This window comes from Ornithorhynchus anatinus, chromosome 5 (assembly GCF_004115215.2).
Source record: "Ornithorhynchus anatinus isolate Pmale09 chromosome 5, mOrnAna1.pri.v4, whole genome shotgun sequence".
Taxonomy (NCBI): domain Eukaryota; kingdom Metazoa; phylum Chordata; class Mammalia; order Monotremata; family Ornithorhynchidae; genus Ornithorhynchus; species Ornithorhynchus anatinus.
In genome coordinates, this window is record NC_041732.1 from 60,259,010 (window position 1) to 60,281,791 (window position 22,782).

Sequence of the window (22,782 nt, forward strand, 5' to 3'; positions counted from 1 at the left end):
TAATCCTTATGTGATAATCAGGTTAGACACAGTCCCTGGCCCACATGGGGCTCACAGTTTTCATTTCCATTTTCCAGACCACTTAACTGAGACACAGCAAAGTGAAGTGACTTGCCCAAGGTCACACAAGAAGCAAGGGTTGGTGCCGGGATTAGAACCCAACTCCTCTGACTCCCAGTCCTGTGCTCTTTCCACTAGGCCATGCTGCTTCTCATTGAATGGTTTCCTCTGTGATATTCCTTGGCCGATAACTTGTAAACTCCTATAGGGACCAGTGACAATACATTGATCCGAAAGCTGGACAGTGAAAAAACAGGATAGAGAGATTCTTTTGAAATGTGGTGTTGGAGAAGGCTTTTGTAAATACCATGGACTGCCTGAAAAACAAACAAATGGATTTTAGAACAAACTAAACCAAAGTGGTCTTCGGAAAGCCAAATGAAGTGACTTAGATTAGCATATTTTGGGCACATAATCAGGAGGACTAATTCTTTGGAGAAGACGTTTATGCTAGGAAAAGTCCAGGGAAAATGTGGAACAGGCAGAACGGCAGCTAGATTGATAAGAACCATTAGAAAAGTTGTGAATTGTGGCAGTTATGGCAGAGGACAGGACGTTCTGGAGAAAGTATATCCATAGAGTCGCTATGAATTGGAAACGACTCGACGGCACTTAATAATAATAATAGGGACAGTGGAGAGGGAAACTAATATATAAAAAAAAGGGGCATGCAAACTTCACTGGCAACTTCAACCAAGAAACTAAGTAAATAGTGCTTTCAATTTAAAAGCCCCAACTTTGCTCAAATAAATAAGTAAATAAATAGAAGAGCATTCTATCCTAATAAAAAGAAATCAAATCCACAGGATTAAAATCTTGCTAATTAATCAAGCCCTAAAATAAACTACAACCTTGTAAACTGATTGGTTTTGTCTCACTCTTTTTCAGCGCTAAGTGGGTATTCTCACAGAAAAATCTGCATGGGCTCTGATGAATGTTAGGGCAAGAGTTTTCATGATATTTGGTTCCGGCGTCTACTATATGGACATAAGACCATCAGAAATGCCAGTATCTGAACCATTTCTAGTGTTCTGACACTTGTACCTATCCAAGAGCTTAGAACAGTGTGTGACACATAGTAAGCACTTAATAAATAGAGAAGCAGCATGGCTCAGTGGAAAGAACCTAGGGAGTCAGAGGTCATGGGTTCAAATCCCAGCTCAGCCACTAGTCTGCTGTGTGACTTTGGGCAAGTCACTAAACTTCTCTGTGCCTCAGTTACCCCGACTGTAAAATGGGGATTAAGACTGTGAGCCCCACCTGATCCCCTTGTATCCTCCCCAGCGCTTAGAACAATGCTTTGCCCTTAGTAAGTGCTAAACAAATGCCATTATTATCATTATTATTATTAAATTTAATGGTAATAATAATACCACCAGTGGCCTTTGGAGGAAGCATGGTGATTGCTTTCTTTATAAGTAGTTAGAACTGGATTAATAGCTTTACATTTTCCTTCTAATACTAATTGTGGTATTTGTCAAGCCCTTCGTGTCAGATGCTGTTGTAGATAGAATACAGTCAGATTGGACACAGTGCCTGTCGCACACAGTGTTCACAGTCAAAGTAGGAGAGAGAACAGGTATTGAACAGAAACTGAGGCACTGAAAAGTTCTGTGACTCGCCCAAGGGCTTGGGATTCAGAGGACCTGCGTGTTCATCCTGTCTCTGCCACTTGCCTGCTGTGTGACCTTGGGCAATCCCAACCTCTCTGGGCCTCCATTTCCTAATCTGTAAAACAGAGATTAAACACCTGTTCATCCTCATCAATGGTTATCATCGAATGCTTGCTGTGTGCCGAGCGCTTGGGACAGTACAGTACAAAAGAGTTGGTAGACAGATTCCCTGTCCACAACGAACTTACAGTCTAGAGGGGGAGATAGACATGAACATATTATTACCTTTATGGTATTTCTTAAGCACTTACTATGTGCCAGACACTGTACTAAGAGCTGGGATGTACACAAGCAAATCGGGTTGTACACAGTCCCTGTCCCACGCGGGGCTTACGGTCTCAATCCCCATTTTCCAGATGAGACAACCGAGGCACAGAGAAGTGAAGCGACTTGCCCAAGGTCACACAGCAGACAAGTGGCAAATGTACATGAATGGTTTATAATAAATAATTTATAGATACGGACATTGCTATGTACTTTTCTGTTCTCCCTCCCCCTCGGACCATGAACCCTATAAGGGGCGGGAACTGTGTCTTCTGACCTGATTATCTTGCTTTTAACCCAGCCCTTAGGACAGTGCTTGGCACAGAGTAAGCCTTTAAGCAATAGCACCATTCCTACTATCATCGACTCTCTTCACATCGGCTAGGGAATGAATGTCACGGGGCCCTTTGCAGCATCAAACCATATCTCTAGATGCAGATCCTGGGCCACGGCCTCTTACCTTGTCACGCCTGTGGAGTTACTGGAATTTAGACCTGAATTTGATTTGACCTGTTCAGTGAAGTCAGGCACTAAACCAAACCATATTTCCCAAGCCATCCGAGCTCCCCTTAACAAGGATGGTTATTAAAGAGCCCGGTCCACTTCTTGGCTGCCCTCGGTGCCGGGGTGCTGTTACCCGGCTTTTGCAGTAGGTTTTTCTCTAGAACTAATTTCATAATTCCACTCTGTCGATAAGAACAGGAAAGGACTCTCCGGCCCCAAATGCCAGCGCTTTATTGGTTGATCATTATCACACCTTCCTGCTTTTCCCAAAGATCCCTCCCTGCCCCCCTGTTCTCCTACCAAACGGAGGTGACTCTTGAACTCATTTATGTTCCTTGCTCCCCCATGATGGGTTCCAGATGTTTCTAACCCTCTGCCTGAAAGTTTTGCCCCGCTTCCCTGCGTTCTCTGTGCTGCTATTAATCAGTCCCAGTCCCGGGCTAGGGACAGGACCGGGGCGGCCGGGGCCTCCGTGGGCCCGAGGGATAGGCCGGCTTTGTGTAGGGCCCGCGGTGGGGTTTAAAAGAAAATTCTGGTTTGGGTCTGAATTGGCTTGGGGGTGAATCTGACATGATACCCCACTACTGTCTTGGTAGGGAGGTGGGGCTGCTCAATCGCGAGAACCGGTGAGGTTGGAGATGATGTGAGGTGGTGCCAGCTCAGAGTCTCTAATAATAAGAACAATTATTACTGTGGTATTTGTTAAGCTTTTACTATGTGCCAAGCACTGAACTAAGTGCTGGGGGAGATACAAGATTATTGGGTTGGACACAGTCCCTGGCCCACATGGGGCTCACAGTCTAAATCCCCATTTTACAGATGGGGGAACTGAGTCAGTCAGTCATATTTTTTGAGCACTTACAGTGTGCAGAGCACTATTCTAATCGCTTGGAAGACTACAGTATAAAAATAGACACATTCTCTATCCACAATGAGCTTACTGCTCAACGTCACACAGCAGACGTGTGGCAGAACCGGGATTAGAACCCACATCCTCTGATTCCCAGGCCCATGTTCTTTCCACTAGCCATGCTACTTTAGCTCTCCCAGACAGAAGCTGTCAATCAGCTAACTCTTAGGCCCACGAGGAGCCCTACTTGAGTACATAGTTACTTGGCAAAAATTTCTTTTTCCATAGTGCAACAAAAATACTACAGGAATCAATCAATTTTACTTATTGAGTGCTTACTGTGTGGAGAGGACTGTATTAAGCACTTGGGAGAGTACAATTCAGCCCTCTAGACTGTAAGTTCACTGTGGGGAGGAAATATGCCAGTTATACTTTCCCAAGTGCTTAGTACAGTGTTCTGCACCAACGAACACTCAAAAAATACGACTGACTGATTGACTGACAATATAAGAGAGTTGGTAGACACTTTTTCTGCTCATAAGGAGCTTCAAGTCTAGAGGGAAAAAACTTCCCCTCGTGCTAGCTATCTAATAAATTGGATATTATGAGCATTTGTGTTTATAAATCCACATTCAAAGAAGAAGCCAGTGACAGTGACATTCACTTATAACTGTGTGTGTAAAGAAAAGGCCGATGCAGAACTCACCCTGGTCGCAACGTGCATACCAAAAAACCAACCCTCACTATGTTGTCATGTTCAATACGTGCCTGGCCTGACACTGTTTTCTCTTATGCTGCATCTCTTTTTCTTTATGAAGCTTTATCTAAATGACAATTGTTAAGCACTTACTATGGTGCCAGATACTGAACTAAGGGCTGTGGTAGACACAAGCTAATCGGGAAGGAGGTTAAATCCCAACCATTCACCCCCAAGCCATGTTCTTGTCTGTCCGTCTCCCCCGATTAGACCGTAAGCCCGTCAAACGGCAGGGACCGTCTCTATCTGTTGCCGACTTGTTCATTCCAAGCGCTTAGTACAGTGCTCTGCACATAGTAAGCGCTCAATAAATACTATTGAATGAATGAATGAATCTCCCACATAGAGCTCAAAGTCTTAATCCCCATTTTACTGATGAGGTCCAGAGAAGTAAAGTGACTTGTCCAAGGTCACACAGCAGACAGGAAGTGGAGCTGGGATTAGAATCCAAATTTCTGATTCCCAGGCCCATGCTGCTGCTTTTGATAAAAAAAAAAAGTCATTCCTTTCTTGATAGCCACTTGCCGAGCTGATCCATCCTCAGTAATTGACTCCAAGTTTCACCTGGGGTGCAGCACTGTCTGAGACTTCGTTTTGCTGGTATTTGAAATTTTTCCTCTGCCCTCCTTGCTTTTGGCCTGAACATCAGGAAGACCCAAGATAAATCAGTGACATTTCTTCACTTGGTTTTGGCTTGACTTTCGGGCCACAAAGTTGCTCAGAGCCAGAAAGGGGTTATTTAGTGAGGGTTTCCACCAGGGCTCAGTTCTCTGGATCGACATTCATGTTGGGAGGAGTTTGGGAGTCAGATTCCAGGTCAGAGGTGTGGGATCCAAACAGGGACTGGGGAGTTTGCTGTTCTTTTCCGCGATGCTCAACACTTAGTATGGTGCTCTGCACACAGTAAAGCACTTAATAAATATGACTGATTGATTTTGGTTCAAGCTCTAATCCCATTGTGCTCAGTCCATCTGCCTCTCCAGAGAGGGATAATGATAATAATGATAATAATCTTGGTATTTGTTAAGTGCTTACTATGCGCAGAGCACTGTTCTAAGCGCTGGGGTAGATACAGGGTGATCAGGTTGTCCCACGTGGGGCTCACAGTTTTAATCCCCATTTTCCAGATGAGGCAAATGAGGCACAGAGAAGTGAAGTGACTTGCCCACAGTCACACAGCTGACAGGTGGCAGAGCAGGGATTCAAACCCATGACCCTGACTCCCGAGCCCGGGCTCTTTCCACTGAGCCACGCTGCTTCTCTAAGGGATGACTGGCTGAACTTCAGTTCCACTGGGGAGAAGACCTTCGGGCACCGGCTGCAGCACGAGGGATTTAGGGTGTATCTAAAGGAGAACGTCCCGACAGTGACGATAGGGATTGGAGAGCCGTTTGGTGTCTAGCTTGATCTGTGTCTTCCCTTCCCCATGCCCGGATTGGAGTTCAGAATAGGGAGGGACTAGAAAAAAATAGGGTGCTTGATGGGGGACCCAACTGTGGGTCCATCTGTCCGTGCTTCATGGGGGACTCAATGTGCTGGGGTACAATCCATCAATCAGTGGCATTTATTGAGCGCTTACTGGGTGTAGAGCACTGTACTGATTGGTTGGCAGAGTACAGTGGGATAAGTAGACACAGGTGGTGCTTGAATCCTCAGGCATCAGAGAAGCAGCGTGGCTCAGTGGAAAGAGCACGGGCTGGGGAGTCAGAGATCATGGGTTGAGATCCCGGCTCTGCTGCTTGTCAGCTGTGTGACTGTGGGCAAGTCACTTCACTTCTCTGTGCCTCAGCTCATCTGTAAAATGGGCATTAAGACTGTGAGCCCTATGTGGGACAACCTGATCACCTTGTATCCTCCCCAGCGCTTAGAACAGTGCTTCACACACAGTAAGCACTTAACAAATGCCACATTATTATTATTATTATTATTAAATACAGCCCCATGAGGACATTTGTCTTCTGTGTGACCTTGGGCAAGTGATTTAATTTCTCTGTGCCTCAGTTACCTCACCTGGAAAATGCGAACCCCATGTGAGACATGGACCGTGTCCAACCTGATTATCTTGTATCTACCCCATTGCTTAGTACAGTGCCTGTCATATAGTAAATGCTTAACAAAGATCTTAAAAAATAATCAAAAAGAGGATGGGGATGGAAAGGGGATGGAATGATATTGGTCACTGTGCATAGAGCCAAAGTTGATTCGCAAGGCCAGTGATAAATTTGGTGGGCCCAGAGATTCTTAAAAATGATAAGCAAGGCTGGAATGGATGTCAATAAAGTATACTGGGCTCTAGGGAGTAAAAGAGGCCATAGAGAGTTATCACATTTATGGTTCTGGCACTTAAGCCACCAGTATCCTTTGGCAGGTCTCCAGATCCTCTAGCCAGGGCAGGGATTTTTTTTTTTTAATGGTACTCATTAAGCATTTTCTATGTGCCAGGCAGTGTACTAAATCCTGGAGTAAATACAAGATAATCAGGTTGAAAACAGTCCACGTCCCAAAAGGAGCTCACAGTCTTAATCCCTGTTTTACACAGGAGGTAAACTGACGCACAGAGAAGTAAACTTACTAGCCCAAGGTCACATAGCAGGGAGAGCAAGAATTAGAACCCAGATCCTTTTTTGACTCCCAGGCCCATGCTCTATCCACAAGGCCACACTGCTGGATTGAGAGCTGGGAAAGCGTGCCTCTGTTCAGGATGATTTAGATCGCGGTTGAGAATCCGTATGCAGGGGGACGAGCGACTAGATGATCTCTAACGTTCCCACTTAACCCCCAGCCTATAGAGTGACCTTCATCCAAACCTGGGGCTCCTCAGGCTGCTTCTCTGGTGGTTTCTCTGATGATCTGGAAAGAATCTACCCCCAACCCCACCATATGGCTTAGGAATGTCTTGTGCTCCAAGTTCCATGGAGGATCATGACAGACAACCCAGGTTAGGTGAGGGATTGCAAAGCGGAACTTCATCATAATAATAACAACTGTGGTATTTGTTAGGCGCTTACTATCTGCCAGGTACTGAACAAAGCACAGGGATAGAAACAAGCAAATCGGTGGGACACAGCCCCGGTCCCACATCGAACGCACAGTCTTCACTCCCATTTCAGAGTTGAGGTAACCGAGGCCCAGAGAAGTCAAATGATTTGCCCAAGGTCACGCAGCAGACAAGTGGCAGAGCTGGGATTAGCACCCATGACCTTCTGCCTTCCAGACCCGTGCTCTGTCCACTACAACATGATGTGGAGAAAATCGGCATGAGGAGGCCCTTCCTTGGATGCAGGAAGATCTGAAGGCAGAGCAAGTGGGGCACAGTTCTGCCTCTGTGCCCTGGCAGAGAGGTTGTGTGATTCAGACAGTTTAGAAGATTTTCTTCCAGCTCATTATTGGGCATTAGCTCACCTCTTGGAGTCAGGTAATAATAATTACGATATTTGTTAAGTGCCTACTATAGTCCATGCACCGTGCTAAGCACTGGAATAGGTAAGATTGCTGCTTCTCAAAGTTCTTGCTCTCAAAGCGATTACAACCCAGTGGAGGAGGGAAAAGATGCAGACATAATTCATATATAAATGGTATTAGATTGAAAACTCCTTGAGGGCAGGGACCTGTCTTTTTATTTCTTTGTCCCAAGAACCTAATGCAGCATCCTTGTATTGATGGGTCTGTGACAGTGAGTGCTCTGTAAATGCCTTCCCAAGTGAAGAGACGGGAAGCAAAGTCCTGGCCCGGGAGCCAGAGGACCTGATTTCTAATCCAGGCTCTTCCACTTGCTTACTGTGTGACACTGGGCAAGTCACTTAACTTCTCTGGGCCTCAGTTCCCTCATCGGCAAAATGGAGATTCCACATCTGTTCTCCCTCCTACTTAAACTGTGAGCCCCATGTGGGACAAGGCGTGGCTGGGGAAGCAGCGTGGCTCAGTGGAAAGACCCCGGGCTCGGGAGTCAGAGCTCATGGGTTCGAATCCCAGCTCGGCCACTTGTCAGCTGTGTGACCGTGGGCAAGTCGCTTCACTTCTCTGTAGCTCGGTTACCTCATCTGTAAAATGGGGATTAACTGTGAGCCTCACCTGGGACAACCCGATTACCCTGTATCTCCCCCAGCATTTAGAACGGTGCTCTGCACATAGTAAGCGCTTAACAAATACCAACATTATTATTTAGAAAAGTGCTAAATACATAGTAGTGTTTAACAAATACCATTTTCAAAAAAGCAGCAAGATATGTAAGAGCACAGGTGATGGAACCACCCGGAGGTACATCCTGGGATTCAGGGGTGACATTGTATCACCAGGAGAACAGGGGCGACTCCTTGACACTAGGTGATTGGGTAGGCCCCAAAGGGAGACTGACTTCAGAGCTGTGACTCAAAACCTAACAAATTTGTACGTGGATCCATTCTTTTAAAATGGTATTTGTTAAGTGCTTACTATGTGCCAGGCACTAAATTCTGGGGTAGACACAAAATAATCAGATTGGACACAGTCCCTGTTCCTCACAGGACTCACAGTCTTAATCCCCATCTTACAGAAGAGGTAACTGAGGCCCAGAGAAGTGAGGTGACTTGCCCAAGGTTACTCAGACAAGCGACAGCGCCAGGATTAGAATGCAGGTCCTTCGATTCCGAGGTCTGTGAGCACACTCAAATTGCCCCAGCCTCCAGCTCCGGATGTTTTGGTCTGGACTATTCCAGCCAGGTTGGGGAAGCAGCGTGGCTCAGTGGAAAAGAGCCTGGGCTTCGGAGTCAGAGGTCATGAGTTCGACTCCCGGCTCTGCCCCTTGTCAGCTGTGTGACTGTGGGCGAGTCACTTCACTTCTCTGGGCCTCAGTTCCCTCATCTGGAAAATGGGGATTAACCGTGAGCCTCACGTGGGACAACCCGATGACCCCGTATCTCCCCCAGCGCTTAGAACGGTGCTCGGCACCTAGTGAGCGCTTAACAAATACCAACATTATTATTCTTGGGAAGACCACCCGTGATATCACCCTGGATCAGGACATCAGCACCACTGAGCCGAAATGAAGGATTAGAGTCCAAGCCGTAGCCACCCCCTTCGCCATGCCGCTGTTAGGGGTCTCTCCATTCCCCCTCGACCCCTGCCCCACGATGGGGTGGTCCCTGCAGGTTGGTAGTTATCCGTCTCCTGTCTCTCTCCATCTCACCTCTGCCATTCTCCAAGTTTCATCAGTGCCTCCACAATTCAGGGGAGCTGGGGAGTGTTCGCGATTAGCCTCGATTCGCCATCCACAGAAGGACAGCATACTGAAAAATAATTAAAAAATAAAAGGGAAATGTGGGGGGAAACATTTTTAAAGAGAGGAAGGGGGTAGAGGGTGAGACTGCCAGCCTGAGAGATAACAGCAGATGCGATTTTTCAGATAAGCATAGTAATTTAGATAAATCTAGAAGCTTTGGAGCTGTTCTCCGCCGCCTCCTTTCTTTCTGACTGCTAGGTTGTTTTTTCAATTTTTATCTCTCAAGCGGAGGGAGCGGCATAAGGGGAGGGGGTGAAGAGAGGGGGAGCAAGAGATGGGTCGCTGCAGAAGAAGGAGGGAAAGCTTAATCTTTGGGTAGTTTGTCTTTTCTTTTTAATATGTTTTTCCCAGAAGGTGGGATACGCTTCTCCCCACCTCCCCCCACCTCACCCCCAATGCACACAGACACACACACAGAAGCTGGGCTATGTTTTTTAAAAAGCGGCGGACAAAAATCAAAATATTTGAAAATGTATTTCATGGTAATTATGTCATATTTCATGGACTGGTGCCACTACTGAAAGGGAGGCTGAATGCCTTAATTTGTATAGAAATTGTAATCATTTGTTCATTTCAAGGTGAAAATTGCATTTTTTAATTTAAATTGTATCCTGCATGATAGTCTATTATCTAGTAAAATTGTCTCCATGTCTGAATGCCTTATATGCAGCTGCAATGCTTGTTACAAATCCACTTATATTCATAAAAGGGGGTGGACAGCTCAGGAAATAGGAGCAGTTTTCTTCTGGTTTGTGTGTACATGTGTGTGTGTGCATCTTCTCTGCCCTGGTCTCGATTTAGGCTTAAACCTTCCCAGTATCTGTTAACAAGTGATAATTAGCCTAAGTGTGTGGAAAGGGAAATACTGATGGGTGGGCCTACTCTCTCTCCAGAGTAAAATTCCTTTACACAGCCCTCAACCTTGGGAAATTATTTATGGGAATTCAAGGTTTCAGGGTTGCTTGAAATGTCCACTGTGCTCACGGAAACCACACTGTGAAGGTTCCTTTTTGGAATGCTGTCGTCTCCTTGGCATGGTGTCGCAGCATCCTCTCTTCATGGTATTTTCTTATGGTTTTTTTTTTTATGGTATTTAGTTCTCTGAGATCCTCAAGGATCTTGGTGGGGTTTTGAAGGGAAAGAAATTGGGAGCAATTTCTCCTTTAGTCAGCACCAGCTCATCCCTCCTGCCAATTCCAGAAGAAGCATAGACTAATGAAAAGAGCACGGGCTGGGAGTCAGAAGGATCTCGGTTCTAATCCCAGCTCTACTATTTGTCTGCTGTGTGACCTTGGGCAAGTTCATTCATTCATTCAATCATATTTATTGAGGTGCTTACTGTGAGTGCAGACCACTATACTAAGCGCTTGGGAGAGTACGATACGACAATCTACAGTCACGTTCCCTGTCCACAAGGAACTTACAGTCCAGAGGTGGGGAGACAGACATCAGTAAAAATAAATAAATTTAATAATAATAATAATGTTGGTATTTGTTAAGCACTTACTATGTGGAGAGCACTGTTCTAAGTGCTGGGGGAGATACAGGGTCATCAGGTTGTCCCATTTGAGGCTCACAGTTAATCCCCATTTTACAGATGAGGTAACAGGCACAGAGAAGTTTAGTGACTTCCCACAGTCACACAGCTGACAAGTGGCAGAGCAAGTGCTATGGGCTGTGAGGGGGGAAGAGCAAAGGGAGCAAGTTAGAGAGGCGCAGAAGGGAGTGGGAAAGGAAGAAAAGTGGGGCTCAGGCTGGGGAGACCTCTTGGAGGAGATGTGCCTTCACTAAGGCTTTGAAGTGGGGCAGAGTAATTGTCAAATTTGAGGAGGGAGGGCATTCCAGGCCAGAGACAGGAGGTGGGCAAGGGGTCGGCAGCGAGACAGGAGAGATTGAGGCGCGGTGAAAAGATTAGCATTAGAGGAGCGAAGTGTGTGGGTTGGGTTATAGAAGGAGAGAAGCAAGGTGAGGTAGGAAGGGGCAAGGTGGTGGACTGCTTTAAAGTCGATGGTAAGACGTTTTTGTTTGATGTAGAGGTGGATGGGCAACCATTGGAGTTTTTTAAGGAGTGGGGTGACATGACCTGAACATTTTTGCAGAAAAATGATCCAGGCAGCAGAAGGAAGTATGTATTGGAGTGGCGAGATACGGGAGGCTGGGAGAACAGCAACGAGGCTGATGCAGTAATCTAGGCGGGATAAAATCAGTGATTGTATTAATTTAGTAGCAGTTTGGATGAAAAGGGCAGATTTTAGCAATGCTGTGAAACTGGGGCTTATGGGATTTCGTGACGGATTGAATATGTGGGTTGAATGTCAGAGAGGAGTCATTCATTCATTCAGTTGTATTTATTGAGTGCTTACCGTGTGCAGAACTCTGTACTAAGTGCTTGAGAAAGATCAATACAATAATAGAGGCAATCCCCGCCCACACGAGCTCACCGACTAAAGGGGAGACCCTAGTGAAGTCAAGTCACTTCACTATTCTGTGCCTCAATTATCTCATCTACAAAATGGGGACTAAGACAGGGGCCCCACGTGGGACGGGGACTGTGTCCAAACCGATTAGCTGGTATTTACCCCAGCGCTTAGTACAGTGCCCAACATATAGGAAGTACTTAACAGATACCATAAAACAAATTTCCCAAACCCCAGGTCCAATGTCTGTTAATATCCCTCCTCTGTCACCATTTCCAGGATGTTATGTCAGCTGGGAATAAAATGAGGAATTCAGTGCAGCAGGAGAGACTTGGGTGAGATAAGAGGAAGAAATTACCAACCCGAAGGATTATTAGATGCTGGAAAGGGAGCAGAAGGAAACAATGGACTCTTCTTCCCCAGAGAACTTCAAGAATAGTACATCCATCTGACTAGGGGGGATTAGGTGACCTTTTCAGCTCTGAGATTCTGTGATCTCCCCAAATATCTAGCGGCTTTTAGAGTACTCTCTGCCATAATCATTCCCTGCACACTGGCATCTTGAGGCAAAGTCTGTTATTTGAAACATCGTTTTCTGATTTTCTTTGAAGCCTGAAATTCTGAATATCATCTCTTGTTATAATTCCTTACTTGACTGTCTTTAGTGAGTTTAAACATCATCCAATTGGATTATCATTCAGTTGGAGAAATCTAGGCACTAAGAGAGGAATTGAAGGGCTGAGAGTTACTAGTGAGTCAGAGAGGATTCAGTGGAAAATTCTTCCTAATCCTTTTTCCTTCCTCTCCTCTTTCATCCTTTTTCCTTCCTCCTTTCTTTCCCCTTTATTGCTTCTCCTCCTTTCTCCTTCCTTCTTTCTTTTCCTTCCTCTTTCTCCTCCTCCTCCTCTTTCAATTTAAGAGAGGAAAAAATGAAATCTATACAGATCATTGTAATAAAGACTACAGATTCAGGAAGAAGAGTATCTTCCTGTGTGGAGGCATCAGCCTCCTCACTGACCTCTCCGCCTCCAACCTCTACCTTCTCCTCTCCATACATCACTCTGCTGCCCGGCTCATTTTCCTAAAAATATTGTTCTTCTCACCTATCCCTTCTTCCCCAAATCTTCAATTTCCTCATCCATTTTCACATCAAATGGAAATGTCTCACCATCAGGAATAAGACATTTAATCTTCTCTCTTCCCCCTACCTCTACTTACTTCTCTTCCGCTACAACCCAGATACTTCACTCTTCTAACACCAACCTACTTAATTTGCGTGCCTCGGTTTCATCTCTCTCGCTGTCGAATCCTTGCTCTCATCCTCCCTTTGGCCAAGAACTCCGACAGACTGTCACTCTCTGCGTCTTCAAAGCCCTACTAATAATCCTACCTCCTCCAGCAAGTCTTCCCTGACTAACCCCTCATCTTATCTTATTTTCCCTCCCTTCTGCCTTGTCTCCGCTCATGAATCTGTACCCCTATACTTTAAAACTCACACTTTCCCCAAACCCACAATACTTATATCTATATCTTATGCTACGATGCTTCTTCTAGCTGTAATTTATTTTAGTGTCTGTCTCTCTCACTAGATCGTAAGTCCCTTGAGGCCAGGGATCATGTCTACCTACTCTATTATCCTTCCCCAAGTGCTCAGTACAGTGGTCTGTGCGGAATAAGCACCCAATAAATACTAATGATTGATTAATTGATTGGATAACCTGCCAGCTGGATCCAGAGTCACTCAATCATATTTATTGAACACTTACTGTGTGCAGAGCACAGTACTAAACACTTGGGAGAGTACAATATGACAATAAACTGACACATTCCCTGCCCACAACGAGTTTACAGCCTACGGGGGAGACAGACATTAATATAAATAAATAAATTACAGACATGTACCTAAGTGCTGTGGGACTGGGAGGTAGGATGAGTCCTAGGAAGTGTAGTGTCTTCCAGAGGCTGAGATCTGAGACATCATGAAGAGAATGGGTAGACTTTCCTGCCAGAGGATTGCTAATAATAATGATGGCATTTGGTAAGCGCTTACTATGTGCCGAGCACTGTTCTAAGCACTGGGGTAGATACAAGGTAATCGGGTTGTCCCATGTGGGGCTCACATTTTACATATGAGGTAACTGAGGCACAGAGAAGTCAAGTGACTTGTCCAAAGTCACAGGGCTGATCAGGGGTGGAGCTGGGATTAGAACCCACGACCTCTGACTCTCAAGGCCGTGCTCTTTCCACTACGCATGCTGCTTCTCTAACTCATCCTCTAACTCATCGATGGTATTTTCTGAGCTCTTACTGTGGCCCAGTAGAAAGAGGCTGGCTCTGGGTATCACAAAACCTGACATATGGATTTCACTCTACAAGAAGGGGATGTCATCAGTAGTAAACTTCTCTGGCCAAAGACCCACCTAAAATGTTCTATGACCAGGAATCCCGAGAAATAGCTGGCTAAAGTGGTTGGCAAAGACCACAGAGCTCACCGCACTGTGTCAATACAGCCCAGCATAGGCTCTTTGCTGTGGTCACTCTGGCCTGAAATAGGTCCTACATAACCTTAGCGGACACTTCACAAATCACTCCATTCCTGCCCGTCTATTCACCTCTTGCACTCTGTGCCCAAGTCGAAACACACCTGGCAAAGTCCTTGTTCTTGCTGAGCAAGCCACTAGCCACATCTTCAAATGCTAATGCGTCACTAAGTGGAACATGGGGAATCAGTAGGAAAAACTAGAGAACTAGAGAAGTGGTGTGGCCTAAAGGGAATCAGTAAGTCAATCAATGGTATTTACTGAGTGCTTACTATGTGCAGAGGCCACCCTGTCCTCTCTTCCCACTCTCGACGAGCGGGTCTCCGCTCTCAACTCCACCCTCTCTACTCATCTCGACTCTCTCGCCCCCCTTTCCCTCCGCCGCTCTCGATCCACTAACCCACAGCCCTGGATCACCTCCTCCGTCCGCCTCCTACGCTCCTATGCTCGAGCTGCCGAGCGCTGCTGGCGAAAGTCCAAGCACCAAGCCGACCTCACACACTTCAAATTTATCCTTTCCTGCCTTAACTCTGCCCTCTCCTCCGCCAGGCAAAGCTTCTTCTCCTCCCTCATCGACACCCATGCCCGTCACCCCCGCCGATTGTTCCGGACCTTTAACTCTCTCCTTAGGCCCCCTGTTCCTCCCCCTCCCCCATGTCTCACCCCCAATGATCTGGCCACCTATTTCCTCACAAAAATCAACACGATCAGGTCTGAGCTCCCCAAAGTCACCCCTCCGCCTCTCCCCTCCCCCCCAACAACCCCCTCCCCTACTTTCCCATCCTTCCCTGCAGTATCCTCAGAGGAGATCTCCTCCCTCCTCGCAAGTGCCACCCCCTCCACCTGCGCCTCGGACCCCATTCCCTCTCACCTTCTTAAAACCGTCGCCCCTGCCCTCCTCCCTTCCTTAACTTCTATTTTTAACCACTCAATCTCCAAGGGCTCCTTCCCCTCTGCCTTTAAACATGCCCACGTCTCCCCCATCCTAAAAAAACCCGCTCTCGACCCCACTTCCCCCTCCAGTTATCATCCTATCTCCCTACTACCCTTCCTTTCCAAAATCCTAGAACGAGTCGTCTACAATCGATGCCTAGAATTCCTTAACTCCCATTCTCTCCTAGACCCCCTCCAATCTGGCTTCCATCCCCTCCACTCTACCGAGACCGCTCTCTCTGAGGTCACCCATGACCTCCTTCTTGCCAAATCCAATGGCTCCTACTCCATTCTGATCCTCCTTGACCTCTCTGCTGCCTTTGACACTGTCGACCATCCCCTCCTCCTCCATATCTTATCTCACCTTGGCTTCACAGACTCTGTCCTCTCCCGGTTCTCCTCTTACCTCTCTGGCCGATCATTCTCGGTCTCCTACGCTGGAGCCTCCTCCCCCTCCCATCCTTTAACTGTTGGAGTTCCTCAAGGGTCAGTTCTTGGCCCTCTTCTGTTCTCCATTTACACTCACTCCCTCGGTGAACTCATCCGCTCTCACGGCTTCGACTACCATCTCTACGCAGATGACACGCAGATCTACATCTCCGCCCCTGTCCTCTCCCCCTCCCTTCGGGCTCGCATCTCCTCCTGCCTCCGGGACGTCTCCACCTGGATGTCGGCCCGCCACCTAAAACTCAACATGAGCGAGACTGAGCTCCTCATCTTCCCTCCCGAACCCGGTCCGCTCCCAGACTTCTCCATCACCGTGGATGGCACGACCATCCTTCCCGTCCCGCAGGCCCGCAATCTCGGTGTCATCCTTGACTCGTCCCTCTCGTTCACCCCACACATCCTATCCGTTACCGAGACCTGCCGGTTTCACCTCTACGATATCGCCAAGATCCGCCCTTTCCTCTCCACCCAGACGGCTACCTTACTATTACGGGCTCTCGTTATATCCCGGCTAGACTACTGTGTCAGCCTTCTCTCTGACCTCCCTTCCTCCTCTCTCGCCCCACTCCGGTCTATTCTTCACTCCGCTGCCCGGCTCATCTTCCCGCAGAAACGATCTGGGCATGTCACTCCCCTTCTTAAACAACTCCAGTGGTTGCCTATCGACCTCCGCTCCAAACAAAAACTCCTCACTCTAGGCTTCAAGGCTCTCCATCACCTTGCCCCTTCCTACCTCTCCTCCCTTCTCTCTTTCTACCGCCCACTCCGCACGCTCCGCTCCTCCGCCGCCCACCTCCTCACCGTCCCTCGGTCTCGCCCGTCCCGCCGTCGACCCCCGGGTCACGTCCTCCCGCGGTCCTGGAACGCCCTCCCTCCTCACCTCCGCCAAACTGATTCTCTTTCCCTCTTCAAAACCTTACTTAAAAATCACCTCCTCCTAGAAGCGTTCCCAGACTGAGCTCCTCTTCCCCCTCTACTCCCTCTGCCATCCCCCCTTTACCTCTCCGCAGCTAAAGCCTCATTTTCCCCTTTTCCCTCTGCTCCTCCACCTCTCCCTTCCCATCCCCACAGCACTGTACTCGTCCACTCAACTGTATATATTTTCGTTACCCTATTTATTTTGTTAATGAATTGTACATCGCCTCGATTCTATTTAGTTGCCATCGGTTTTTACGAGATGTTCTTCCCCTTGACGCTGTTTAGTGCCATTGTTCTCGTCTGTCCGTCTCCCCCGATTAGACTGTAAGCCCGTCAAACGGCAGGGACTGTCTCTATCTGTTGCCGACTTGTTCATCCCAAGCGCTTAGTACAGTGCTCTGCACATAGTAAGCGCTCAATAAATACTATTGAATGAATGAATGAATGAATGAATGAATGAATATACTAAGCACTTGGGAGAGTTCAATACAACAGAATGAGCAAACATGTTCCTTTCCCATAACGAATTTACAATCTAGAGGGCATCAAGGCATTCCATTTTTTCTTTATTTAAAATGCTTGAGGAGAAGTTTAACACTTCTATCTGTAGCAACAGATACTGCCAAAAAACACATACAGCACACACAGATGGTCTCTTACCATTCAGAGAATGGACCTGGGAGCCAAGGATTTGAATTCTAATCCCGCCTCTGCCACTTGTCTGCTGTGACCTTGGACAAGTCACTTAACTTGTCAGTACCACGGTTTCCTCATCAGTCAACTGAGGATTCAATACCTGTTCTCCTACCCACTGGATTGCCGTTGTTCTTGTTTTATTGCCGTTGTTCTTGTCTGCCCGTCTCCCCCGATTAGACCGTAAGCCCGTCAAACGGCAGGGACTCTCTATCTGTTGCCGACTTGTTCATTCCAAGTGCTTAGTACAGTGCCCTGCACATAGTAAGCGCTCAATAAATACTATTGAATGATGAATGAATGGATGGTGATCCCCATGAAGGACAAGGACTGTGTCTGATCTATCTTTGTATCTATCCCAGCATTTAGAATGGAGATCGGCACAGAGAAGCAGCATGGCCTAATGGTAAGAGCACAAGCTTGAGAGCCAGAGAACCTGGGTTCCAATCCTCACACTGCCAATTGCTTGCTATGTGTCTTTGGGCAAATAACTTCTCTGTGCTTCAGTTACTTCATTTGTAAAATGGGGATTAAATCAACCTCCCTTCAATTTAGACTGTGAATCCCTTATGGGATTATGTCCAACCTGATAAACTTGTGCCTACCCCAGTGCTTAGTACAGTGCATAGAGTATGTACTTAACAAATACTATAAAAATATTGTAAAAACTAACCAATCCCATTATTATCATTACTATTATTACTATTATTAGGACTTAGTTTAGGACCACAGTTAAAAAGTAGTTGGAGTAATAATTATGTTGGCATAATTTCCCCATATCCAAAGTCTTGACGGGTACCAGTTGGTAAGGAAAGACTGGCAGAGGTAAAAGGGAGGTGCATGAATATATGAAAAATGGGTTTGGACACCTCGAATACACTAGGTCCTAGTTGCTTCCACTTCATGGCTTTATTTTTTCTAATCCCGTCCCTTCACAATCATTCCATTTTGTATATTTAGGCACAGCAAGAGTTTCTGGTCAAGCAGTAGCTTTCTAGCAGTGTCGCTCAGTGGAAAGAGCAGGGACTTGGGAGTCAGAGGTCATGGGTTCGAATCCCTGCTCTGCCACTTGTCAGCTGTGTGACTGTGGGCAAGTCACTTAGCTTCTCTGTGTCTCAGTTACCTCATCTGTAAAGTGGGGATTAACTGTAAGCCTCACGTGGGGCAACCTGATTACCCTCTATCTACCCCAGCGCTTAGAACAGTGCTCTGCACATAGTAAGTGCTTAACAAATACCAACATTATTATTATTATTATTATTATTACTGCTGTCTCTCAAGAGCAAGCAGAGGACTGGGGAGAAATCTGACTCCGGGAAGTTTTGAGGAAGAGCAGCAGAGATGCAAGACTAGGGAAGCAGTGTGGTCTAATGGTTAGAGCCCGGGCCTGAGAGTCAGAAGAATCTGGGTTCTCATCACAGTGTTCTCTTCCTGGCTCTGTCACTTTTCTGCGGATTACTTCGGGCAATCCACTTAACTTCTTTGTACCTCAGTTATCTCATCTGTAAAATGGGGATTAAGACTGTGAGCTCCATGTGGGATAGGGACTGTGTCCAACCTGATTAAGCTTGTATCTACCCCAGCGCTTAGTACAGTGCCTGACACATGGTAAGTGCTTGACAAATACCTTAAAAAATAGATGTTTACTTGTTCGTCATGGAGAGCTACGTATGTTCAGAGGGCCAGCAAGAGGTCAATGCATAAAGAGGATCTGGGTTTAAAGGTGAAGAGCATCAGTGCAACGTCATGGAAGGAAATAGATGAACCAACATGCAGGAGAAGGAGAAATATGCGTCTTTGCTCCACTTGTGAAAATGGCTTCGAATCACCATCTGGTGCCGCGAGGGGATTTTAGCCACCAACACGTCGACTGAAAATCAATCCGGCAATGTCTAGGTCATCACACAGCTTTTTGATTGCACTGGGGATAATTTCCTAGTTCAGAATTAACTGGGGCAGATATCCTTCCTGAATTGATTCTTACTAATAAGGAAAAATTCGTTGTGGAACTAAAGGTGGATGGTAACTTTGGTGGAAGCAGTTACAAGATGACCACAGTTGAGGAAAGTCAGAAATATAAAGAAAAATGAATGTTTAGGAAACTGAATTTTAACAGATTTTAGACCCTGAAGGGCAAAGGGATCTATGAAGGCTGAGTGGCCATCCAAAAGGCATGCTCAGGAACTAGCCATATCATTGTAAAGAAAAGACCAAAATTGTGATAACGTTCCCTCTTGATTAAATCTGCAATTCTGCGGAGACCTGAAATGCAAAGCCACAAAAAGCAGTAAAAAATCCAGATCACTGACAAGTAGAAAACAAGTAATCTAAGGGCCAGTGAAATGATTAGGGAGCAGCGGAAGCAACAGAAGTGGGTGGTGGAGGTGGTGGTTGCTATGGTGGGGGACTGCAGAGAGGGTTTTTTCTTCTCCATGATATTTATTGAGTGTTTACTATGTGCAGAGCACTGTGTACTAAGCACTTGGGAAAGTTGGTAGATATGTGCCCTGCCCAGAAGGAGCTTACAATTTTGGGGGGTGGGGGACAGACATTAATATAAATAAATAAATTGTAGATTTAATAATAATAATAATAATAGTATTTGCTAAGCACTTAATGTGTCAAACAGCTTACTAAGGGCTGGAATAGATAGAATTTAATCAAGTCGGACACAGTCCTTGTCCCTAAGCAGGGCTCACAGTCTAAGTAGGAGGAAGAACAGGTATTAAATCCCTGTTTCCCAGATGGGGGAACTGGGGTACTAGAAATTAAGCAACTTGACCAAGGTCTCATGGCAGACAAGTGGCAGATTTGTGATTAGAACAAATCTAGGACTCCCAGGCTCCAGCTCTTTTGACTCAGCCGTGCTGAAGCAGCGTGGCTCAGTGGAAAGAGCATGGGCTTGGGAGTCAGAGGTCATGGGTTCGAAACCCGGGTCTGCCACTTGTCAGCTGTGTGACTGTGGGCGAGTCACTTCACTTCTCTGGGCCTCAGTGACCTCATCTGTAAAACGGGGGTTAAGACTGTGAGCCTCACGTGGGGCAACCTGATTACCCTCTATCTCCCCCAGTGCTTAGAACAGTGATCTGCACATAGTAAGCGCTTAACAAATACCAACATTATTATTATTAGGCCACATAAATACATAAATACTGGGGGACTGAGAGGTGGTCAGAAGTGGGCTAGGTAGGCCTGGGGGAGGAGAAGATGGAAGGCCAGTGAGAGATATAGCAGTGGAGACATGCTTTGCTAGTATTTTTTAAGGTATTTGTTAGGTGCTTACTATGTGCCAGGTAATATACTAAGTACTGGATTAGATAATAATAATTTGGGGATTTAAGTGCTCACTATGTGTCAAGCACTGTACTAGGCACTGGGTTAAATACCTGTCAGATCTCTACTACCCAGCCCTTCTGCTTTTCTTGTGAGGGAGCATTCATTCATTCAATAGCATCTTGTCAGCTGTGTGACTGTGGGAAAGTCACTTAACCTCTCTGTGCCTCAGTTACCTCATCTGAAAATGGGGATTAACTGTGAGAGCCTCACGTGGGACAACCTGATTATCCTATATCTACACCAGCAGTTAGAACAGTACTGTGAACATAGTAAGTGCTTAACAAATACCAACATTATTATTTATTGAACGCTTACTATGTGCAGAGCACTGTGCTAAGCGCTTGGAATGTATAATTCGGCAACAGATAGAGACAATTCCTGCCCATTGACGGGCTTACAGTGTAATCGGGGAAAGATACTGCTTGACCAGAAATCCTAGCTGAATGTGCAGATTATGAGAGCCAACCAACATCCTGTCTGCACTAATACAGAAAATGGCATGATTGTGAAGGCACAGGATTAGAAACACTAAAACCGTAAAGAAGATGCAACCAGCACCTGGTATTCAAGGTGCCCAAAACCATTTTTCATATATTCTAGGAAAAAGAGGAAGAGCAGAAACAGCCTGATAGGCAAGAAGAGAACAATGATAACCGAGGCTGATGTGTTGATCAGTGGATCGATTGATGGCTATGGAAAGATGGAGGCAAATCATGCTTTTTCACTTCTCTCTTTGCCAAAAAAGCCAAATGTGATCAGTTAACCCACTTTCAACAGAGCAAGGCAAGAAATAGCAAAAGAATTCTAAAGCGACCTAATCTCTTTAAAACTACAACCCAGATGGTTCATGGCCTAGGGTTTGGTCTTCACAGTGGTGTTATTCATTACAGAGCCATGAGCCATTATTTTTGATAGCTCAAAGAAAATAGGAGAAATCCCGGGAGGTTAGAAATACGGAGCCCATCTTTAAAGAGAAGAGAATCATTCATAATGGAAGAGTAGGCAGTATGACGCTATTTTGGAAGATTCTGGATTAGAGCAAATCAACAGTCAGTTTGCAACCATGTCAGAGAGCATAAATTCAAAGCAGCAACCAGAGTGATGTTGAGGATATACACTGTGCCAGACAAATTTCACTTTCTTTCATCATAGAGTGCAGGCCTGAAAGACAAGGGGTAAGGAACAGATGTTATGAGAAGCAGTGTTACCCAGTGGAAAGAGCACAGTACTGGACATCAAGAGATCTGGGATCTATTCCAGCATCCCCATTTATCTGCTGAATGACCTTGGGCAAGTCATTTAATGTCTCTGTGCCTCAGTTTTACTCATCTGTAAAATGGGCAGTGAATACTTTTCTCCATCTCCGTTAATTGAAGGCTCCTCTTCTGCCTCCCAAGCCCTAACTGTGGGGGTTCCTCAAAGTTCAGATCAGGGTCCACTTCTATTTTCCATCTACACCCAGTCCCTTGGAGAACTCATTCACTCCCATGGTTTCAGCTCCTGTCTCTATGCAGTGATTTCTAAATCTACATCTGCAGGCTTGATCTCTCCTTCTCTGAAGTCTTGTATTTCCTCCTGCCTTCAAGACATCTCTACTGAATGTCCTGTCATCACCTCAAACATAACATGTCCAAAACAGAACTCCTTATCTTTCCACCCAAATCCCATCCTCCCCTTGACTTTCCCAACACTGTAGACAGCACTACCATCCTTCCTGTCTCACAATCCTGTAACCTTGGCATTATCCTTGGCTCCTCTCTCTCATTCAACACCGAGACTGCTAATTGCAGGCCTGTGGGGGTGGAGCATGGAGGCGTGGCTTTCCCTCCCTGTTCTACCCGCTAATGAGCCTGGACCAATCAACGATTGCTTCGTAGAGCCACACCTGTGATGTGTAAAGCAGATAAAAGGTGCTCTTTTTTTTTTTTTTGGAAGTAGAAGGGGACACCTGGAGGTAGAGATGCAAGTACTCTGAGAGCGGCGCTTGAAAGCAGAAAGAAGAAGCATTAGCAGCGTGGGCTCCTTTGGCCGCAGACTGGTGTTGGATCCTTGGTGGAAGTGAGTGAGCGCATGTTTCACTTCCTTGCACGTTGGTAAAACTAAGTAAAAAACTTTTCACAGTAACTTTGTTGA